Source organism: Fukomys damarensis, unplaced genomic scaffold, assembly GCF_012274545.1.
Source record: "Fukomys damarensis isolate Sample0158 unplaced genomic scaffold, DMR_v1.0_HiC HiC_scaffold_14, whole genome shotgun sequence".
Taxonomy (NCBI): Eukaryota; Metazoa; Chordata; class Mammalia; order Rodentia; family Bathyergidae; genus Fukomys; species Fukomys damarensis.
Genome location: NW_022900926.1, coordinates 68,629,126 through 68,637,128, shown reverse-complemented (window position 1 = coordinate 68,637,128; position 8,003 = coordinate 68,629,126). Strand labels below are relative to the sequence as shown.

At 40.6% G+C, this 8,003-nt stretch overlaps 1 long non-coding RNA gene across 1 annotated transcript in view; it reads right to left on the bottom strand.

Annotated features, from left to right (window-relative positions):
- Positions 1 to 3,442: 3,442 nt before the first annotated feature.
- The window catches only part of LOC104865431, a 44,983-nt gene continuing 40,422 nt past the window's right edge, over positions 3,443 to 8,003 (bottom strand). The window contains exon 3 of the long non-coding RNA XR_781149.2: positions 3,443 to 4,177. This is a non-coding gene — a long non-coding RNA (uncharacterized LOC104865431). The remainder of the gene's footprint in view (positions 4,178 to 8,003) is intronic.

Here is an 8,003-nt window from a genome sequence, read left to right as displayed (position 1 = left end):
AGCCATGTTCTGAGTACGTGGCAGAGCAAAGGCTTCTCGTCTTTGGAGGTTTTCGCCCACATCTCAGTTATACTGGTCACCGTGCTCTTGGCCAGCTGGCTGGATTTCCGAAGCACACGAGCTACCCAAGACTTTGTGTTCCCTGAGATGTGTGCCCCTCGAGGTCACCACCAGCAGCAGGTTATGGTACTGTTGTTTCCATAGTCTGCTTCACAGTTATGTCCTGTGAAACTTTTTACAGAAGGTATGAAAACTTAAGGTGGGAAGAAGTGGTAAGGCCTTGCTACTCAGCGAGTGGCCCACCAGTTGGCATCTGCATCACTACTATCTTGGGGGATGTGCAGGACTCTCGGCCAGTGCCAGGCCTGATTCGACACACACAGATGAGTAGCAGCCCCTACCCCCACCCCAGCCCAGGATTTGTGTCTACCTTAGCATGTGAGCAGGAATGCATCAGCCGACCTCTGGATTAGTCCCTTATGTGATGCACAGTTTGAGAAGAACTGAAGCAAGGTTCGTTTCTTGGAGTTTTGAACCTTGCAGTACAGGACTATGCTATATAATTCTTTGTAAGGTAGTGCTTATACACCATGGATATTGAATACACCAAATATTTAGCTATTACTTACTGTTGAAATGCATGTTTTAGCAGAAAACACGCAAAGTACACAAAGTAGTGGTAGGATGTTTAGCTCTCACATGCACTGGCACGCTAAGTATCTGCTTAAATATTTCCAGGTCGAGGATCACCCCAGAGAAACAGGCAGACAAAAGCAAAGACTTCTTGAGCCTGTGATTCACTCTCTGCCCTTGTGTTATTCTGCACAATCTAGAGGACAAATATTAAACTCAGCCCATGGTCAATGATATTCTCAGAGCTAGCTCTGGGACTAGTTCAGCATTCAGAAATATGTAATGGCTACAGAACATTCGATGCTTTCATTCTTAGTGACTAATTTATATAAATGGTTTAAATTATTCAAATTTATGCAACCAGCCATTTAAGCAGTCAGATATTTGTTTCATCTTCCTCCAGATTCTCACAATCTGGAAGCTTTAAAAAAAAAAAGTCTGCCAGAGCGGGGATTTAGCTCAGTGGTGCCGTCACCTGCCTTGTAAGTGCAAGGTCCCAAGTTCGATCCCCAGTACAAAAAAAAAAAAAAAATTCTGCCTGTGTTAATTCACAGTTATATATGTGCTTATCCCTAGACTTTTTTCCAGCTGTAGTTACATGAAGGTCTATTTGGTAAGTACATTTTACAATTTCCTATTCCAGCAGTAGGCTTAGAGATGTTGAAAGTTTGATGATATGGCTTATTGTGTAATATTCCAAGAAGAATCAAGGCAGCATGCTGCAATCACACATTAATACTTCTATAATGTATAAAATAAGTGTTCACATGAAGTCATATGAACAATGACTGTCAGTAGCCTCTTTGTCAGGTCACATGAAGTTTTTGTCATAAAACTCGTACAAAAATGATCTGTTTTCACAGTTTTGTTTATTTTATTTTTGCATTTTGTAATTATGGATAAGAAAATTGGACCTGGGCTAGAGATTTAGCTCAGTGGTGCCGCAGCCTGTCTTGCAAGCACAAGGTCCAGAGTTCGATCACAGGTACGAAAAAGAAAAAAAAAAAAATTAGACCTGTGTAAAATGAGAAAAAAAATATTAAGAGTGTTTTAGCTTACTTCTTCCCATAAATAGTAAGGCCTTAACAAAAATTAATGTGAACAGGTATTTGTCCAAAATCACTTTGTCATTGTAGTTATTCTGTAACTTTCTCAGTTTAACGATTAACATGGCCATAATGTCATATGAGGCTTGCCCTGGGAGAGAGAGGGCCGGTGATGCTGGCAGTGAGGAATTTACCAATAGTCAATGAATACATCTGGAAAAGACAAGCGTTTATTCAGACCAGAGGACACTGGGAGTGGGGCAGCAGGTAGCTCGCCACAGGGGTGACAGGCTGGCTTTCTAAAAGGAGCACCTCCCTTCCTGTTCATTCTTCAGGGACACCTGAGTTGTAACTAAAGGCTTCTCAGACTTTGAGAGTGACGTCTGTGAGCTTTAGCTTTTGGGGAAAAGATCAATTATGAGCTCATTGAGAGGAGTGAAAAGTTCTTATATTTATTTTTATCTCGTGCTGTTTCTACATTAATGTAGTGGTTCATGACTATCCAGTAGGTGGGAGCAGGACTGTATCAGTAGAGAAATTGGGGTCCTGACAATTTTAGTTCTTTTTGACCAAAGGCTGAGACTATCCCTAAATCCATCACATACATTTGCATCCCCTTTTCTTATTTATCTATTTGGCTGTGGATGTAGCTCAGTGTAGAATGCTTGCTAGCATGGTAGAGGCCCTGGATTTAATCCTTAGCCCTGCCAGAGGGGGGAAAACCCAGCCTAGTTTTGTGCAGTATGTCAAATTAAAAACATGTGCTTAAATAGACTGTGTTGCACCCAAAGGTACCATACATCCCTGTCCTATTCTATAGGATATAAGTGGAGCACTGCTGTGAAAGTTCTTATTTTTCCAACACACAGCCCCTTTCTACTTCTCCCTTTCATTTTCTCCCCATGGGGAGTACAGATGTAATATCAGGCAAGGCAGCAACCATCTTGCAAGAAAGAGGTGAAAAGCACAAAGACAAAGACCTAAGGATGGTGGATACAAAAAACGGAAAAAGCCTGTTGAAATCGCACAGCAGCCTTGAGCTGCTCCCTGCTACTTCTTTGGCATGAAGCAAATGTGATGTTTAAACTTCAGTTACTTGTGCTAAATATAAATGCTATATTATGTACTCTGAAACTGTTTTTTTTTTTATTGAGTTTACTGGTACATTTTAGGTATACAGTACAATTACATTTATTATTATTGGGATCTTGTACCTTTACATGACAAGTCTTGGTTCTCATTTTTTCCCCTTGTTCGTGCTCTCTCTTCACCCCGCTTCCCCTCCCCATTTACAAACACCAAAAGAACTAAAAGAATCATACCACAGTGATATATGTGCACCCATGTTTATAGCGGCACAGTTTGTAATAGCTAAAACTTGGAAACAGCCCATTTTCCCACCAGTTGGAAACTGGATAAAGAAGATGTGGTTTTTCTATAAAATGGAATACTACTCAGCCATAAAGAATGAGAAATTAGATTCATTCATAGGAAAATGGATGTGTACTGAGGATATACTCCTAAGTGAAATAAATAAGTCACACATGTGTAAATGTTGAATAGTTTCTTTCTCTGGTGTGAAAAACTATAATAGTACGTAAGAGCCTAACAGGATAATTGACCATGTGAAATAGTAAGAAAAGGGCTAAAGGTGTAGGGAAAATGGGAAGGGTAGGGGAAAGGGAATAAGGGAAAAGAAAAAAATACGACAAAATGAATAAATGCTATATTATGTAGGTCCCTACTGTGTGTGTGTGTGTGTGTGTGTGTGTGTGTGTGTGTGTGTGTGTGTGAAATGAGGATACTTACACTGTGCTGCACCCCAACCCCTTTTCCGTTTCTTATTTGGACATAAGGTCCTGTAATTTGGCCAGGCCACACTCACCTTCTCCAGCCTCGTGCCTCAGAATGCTAGGATCACGGGCCTGCACCACCACCTGCAAAGTTGTTTCTGTGTTGCGAAGGGGTGTTGCAATGTTGAGCAGCCTGGCCTCCCATGGTCCCCAGAGTCAGCCTCCCAATAGATGGCATCACAGAGGAGCTACCTGGCTCTTGTTTATGTCCTGGGATCTGACTCTACAGTGTTCATTCCCACGCTCGGTAAGTCGGGCTCCACATCCTCTGTTAGTCACATTACCAAGTACGAATAGTTTTAGTTTGCTTTCATTTTCAAGATTACCTTTAGTCTATGTGACCATCCATGTCGATACCTGAATTTCAGTGGGTTATGAAATGCTTTGCAGATTAACAGAGTTCAGGATGAGTCTTTAGTGCACGGAGGGGTCTCCTTGGATGCCACGTGTGGTTCCTCTCTTTATGTTCCCCATCTCTGCTTGCTGGCTACCATGAACACCACCGTGCTCTTCTGCTCCCATCTTCCTGCACTGGAGCCTGCCGGCCATGGACTGAATTCCTCCAACTCGTGAATGAAACCTCTCATTCTTCAGGGTGTGTGTAGGGCTTTATGTCTCAGCAGTGGGAAAGCTGACTAATACAGCCTGCAAAAGAAGGATTAAGACACAGTGCTGCCTCTCCCATTTGTAGTTTTTTTTTTTTTTTTTAAACCGGTACCTAGGATTCAACTCAGGACCTTGCACTTGTGAGGCAGGCAGAGCTAAATCCCCAGCCATCCCATTTGCAGCTTTCCTGTTACAGATTACAGACGTTTGTTTATTCAGGTAAGTGTCTTACTTTTTATTGTAATGTAAGCCATTATCACATAACTATGTGAGTTTAGGTCACAATATATACATGCATAAAAGTCGCATATCCAAGCAGTATTTTTTAAAATTAATAGGCACTCACTCATAAAAACATATTAACCACTTATCAGTCCAACTATTTAAATAGAGCATGACCAAAAATTACATATTTTTTCATAATATAACAGGAAATATAAAAACAACAGTTTAATCAAATTTATTCAATACAAGAATTGGCTAGTTGAAATGATGTCTGCCTGAGCAAAGCTGGGGAAGTCAGTAAGTAAACAAATGAGCTGCCCAAGTGATGCTCGGGGTAAACTGTTAAATAATTAAAAAAGAAAAGAAAATAGCCAGGCATGGTGGTGCACGCCTGTAATCCTAGCACTCAGGAGTCTGAGGCAGGAGGATCGCTGTGAGTTCAAGACCAGCCTGGGCTACATAGTAAGTTCAAGGTCAGTCTCAACTACATAGTGAGTGAGACCCTGTCTCAAAGAAAAAAAAAAAATAGAATAAAAAGAAAAAAGAAGTTGAAAAATAATATTTTGAAATAAGTTTGGAACAACTTTAAAAATTCACTGGAAAATTCACATATATTTCCTTCAATTTTTTTCTATTATTAGACAATATGTCTAATACAGCTTAAATAATAGTTAAATCCAGGCTAAATTAATGTATTATAATAATTCAATGCATTCCCTTAACTCCTTTCCTGCTTGTTCTTTTCTGAAAATGTTCTAGAAATTTTCTTCTTCCACCTCTGATATTTACTTCTTTCTTTGCCTGGTTTCTTTCTTGTGAGTGACTCCTCATGCTCTCCCTGGTCCTTGTTGGTTGTGAGCACCTCTTCGGAGGTGACCATCACTGTGCCTGTCCCATTTAATCTCAGGCTGTAGTGCCCTCAGGAGTTGGTTTCTGGCCATCTTCCCTGGGGCTCCCTGGTGTTCACTGCTTCTGTGCAGATTTTTACCTTTGGCCCTGGGCTTGAGAATTTCATCCTCTGGGGGGGGGATGGGCAGAGGAGGGGTGGTGCCTGTGCAGTGACCTAGGTTGTTAACTTCACACTCCTGACGCCATCCACACAGGGCCTGCGACGTGCTGAGCTGAACTGTTCCAACCTTTTGCTACCATGAGCTTCCAGTCCAATTTTCTGTGGATTAAAGTCTCAGGCCCTAAATTCACCTGCTGCCATGGCATCTGCTGTTCCACTCGTTATTTGCCGTGCAGCCCTCAGTGAGCCCCTGGAGATTCTGATTTCTTGTTTTGGAACTTGGATATCCATATTTAAATCGTTGTTAATATTTTGCTTCTCAACAAAACATTGTAGATGTTCAGAGTGAGAGAGGGGCGTTCTTACATCGTATAGTTTAATATCTTTATTGGATGATCTAATTCAATCTCTTTCAATTCATTTTTATCTAATGAGTTGAATATTTATTGAACGTTCTAATCCTTAATAATAGTTTGTGTTTAATTGAATGCTTACTATGTGGTAGGCACAATAATACTTTCTATGCATTTTCTCATTTAATCCTTACAAAATCTTGTACAATCCAGCTGAATGCAGTGGCACAGCCTGTAATTCCAGCTTCTCAGGAGGTTGAGGTAGGAGGATCTCAAGTTCAAGGCCAGCTTGGGCAACTTAATGAGAACCTGTCTACAGTAAAAGATAGGGATGTAGCTCAGCGGTAGAGCACAAGGCTACCATGTGTATGCCCCTGGATTCAACACCTACTATTGCAACAAAGCAATAAACAAGCAACAGGTAGAGATAATAAACAAGACCCCCACCCACCAAAAAAAGCAAGACAGAAAAGAAAAAAAACCGAGCTTATATAACCCAGCAATTTCACTCATAGTTATATACTTACAAGAATTGAGGACATAGGGGCAACGGAAAAGTTTATATGCTAATATTAATGATAGCTTTATTCATAACATCAAAAAAAAGAAGGCAACTCAAATTTCTATGGACTAATAAATAAAATATTGCATTTCCATATAATGGAATAATATTGAGCAAATAAGAGGATTGAAGTACTGATATGCGGCCCTGTGAATAAATCTTGAAAAATCACTCTAAGTGAAAGAAGTCAGACACAAACAGTCTTATATTACGTGAGTCTTAAAATGTTAAGTACAGAAAATTCTATAGTGACAGAAAGTAAAGCAGGGACTGTGGAGAGGAAAAGTGGGGAGTAACTGCTAATTTTTGAGGCGATAAAAATATTCTGGAATTAGAGGCAATAGTTATACAACCTTGTGAAGGTTTTAAAACCACTGAATTTTATGGCATATAAATATAAATATATAAATGTAAATTTTAAAATACATTGCCAAAAAATCCCTGTGTGGTTGCCATAATTATCCTCATTTTACATATCTACATCAGAAAATCTATTGCTTCTAGGCCTGTGACAAGGCAGGAACGTTATGGAGGAGGGGCAAGGTGAGTAAAACTGTTCATCCCACGGCAATCAGGAAGGAGAGAGAGAGAGGAGAGGGAAACAGCCACCAAGAAGGGCCAGGGACAAAACACAGTCCCCAAAGTCACACCCCTGGACCCACTCCCTTCACGGGCCCCATCTTCTCCATTGCCATCCCCTCCTAGCGATGCCATCAGACTATGGTTTTATCAATGGATTAATTCACTAATGAAATTAGATCCCTTGTGAGCCAATCATGGCTTCCAAAAGTCTCACCTCTGAACACCTGAGACTTTAGAGGAGGACATTTTCTTTCTTTCTCCCCCCCACCACCGGGGATCAAACTCCAGACTTGTGCTTGTGAGGCAGGCACAGCAGAACCACTGAGCTAAATCCCTGGCCCATTTTGCCTTTGCTTCTATGCCACCTTGGATAATGAGAAGGTGAGTTAGAATAATTAAACAGCAACACTTTGTAAACTTCATGTGCACTCTAGGCTTAGCTCAGGTTTTCGGTGGCTTCCCTCATTCAATTATTTTTTTTAGAAGAAGAGTTTTCATGTGAGAATGTATACATGTGAGTATGAGTTCAGTGAGAATCTGTGGACTGTTTGCAGTGTTCTTCTCTATCTCTTATTAAAAAACAACCCTTCACTGAACTCATTTCAGTGTCGCTATTTCATTTTTCTTTTATTAAATTTTGTTTCCAGTGCTGGAGATTGAACTCAGGACCTTGCGCTTGCCAGGCAGGCGTGGCACCACTGAGCTAAATCCTTGGCCCTATTTCATTTTTCCAAAACATGCACTTTCAGCACTTTTGTGTGTGTATACTTAGACTTATGACTAAGTATGTATGCAGGTATGATTAAACCAGGTAACATGCCTTTGGAATTTGATATTGGGCTTTGTTTCCGTATCATATGAATTTCCAAACATGAGCTCAGTGCAGGTTTAAGTAGTCATAATGAGTCCGCAAGAGCTTAATTCCTGAGTGTGAATCAATGGCTTTTTCCTCTGGAAAGGACACTGATCACGACAGCTTCCACTCTGCAGTCTCTCTTTGCGTTTAAATAAATGTATAACCAATACCAGTGCAAAGGTCTGGAAGGAAGTCATTCTCCTGCATCAAATATATTTTCCTAACAGCAGTGGTGAAGCATGAATAAGGCAGCAGGTGCACAGGGCAAAAAAAAAAAA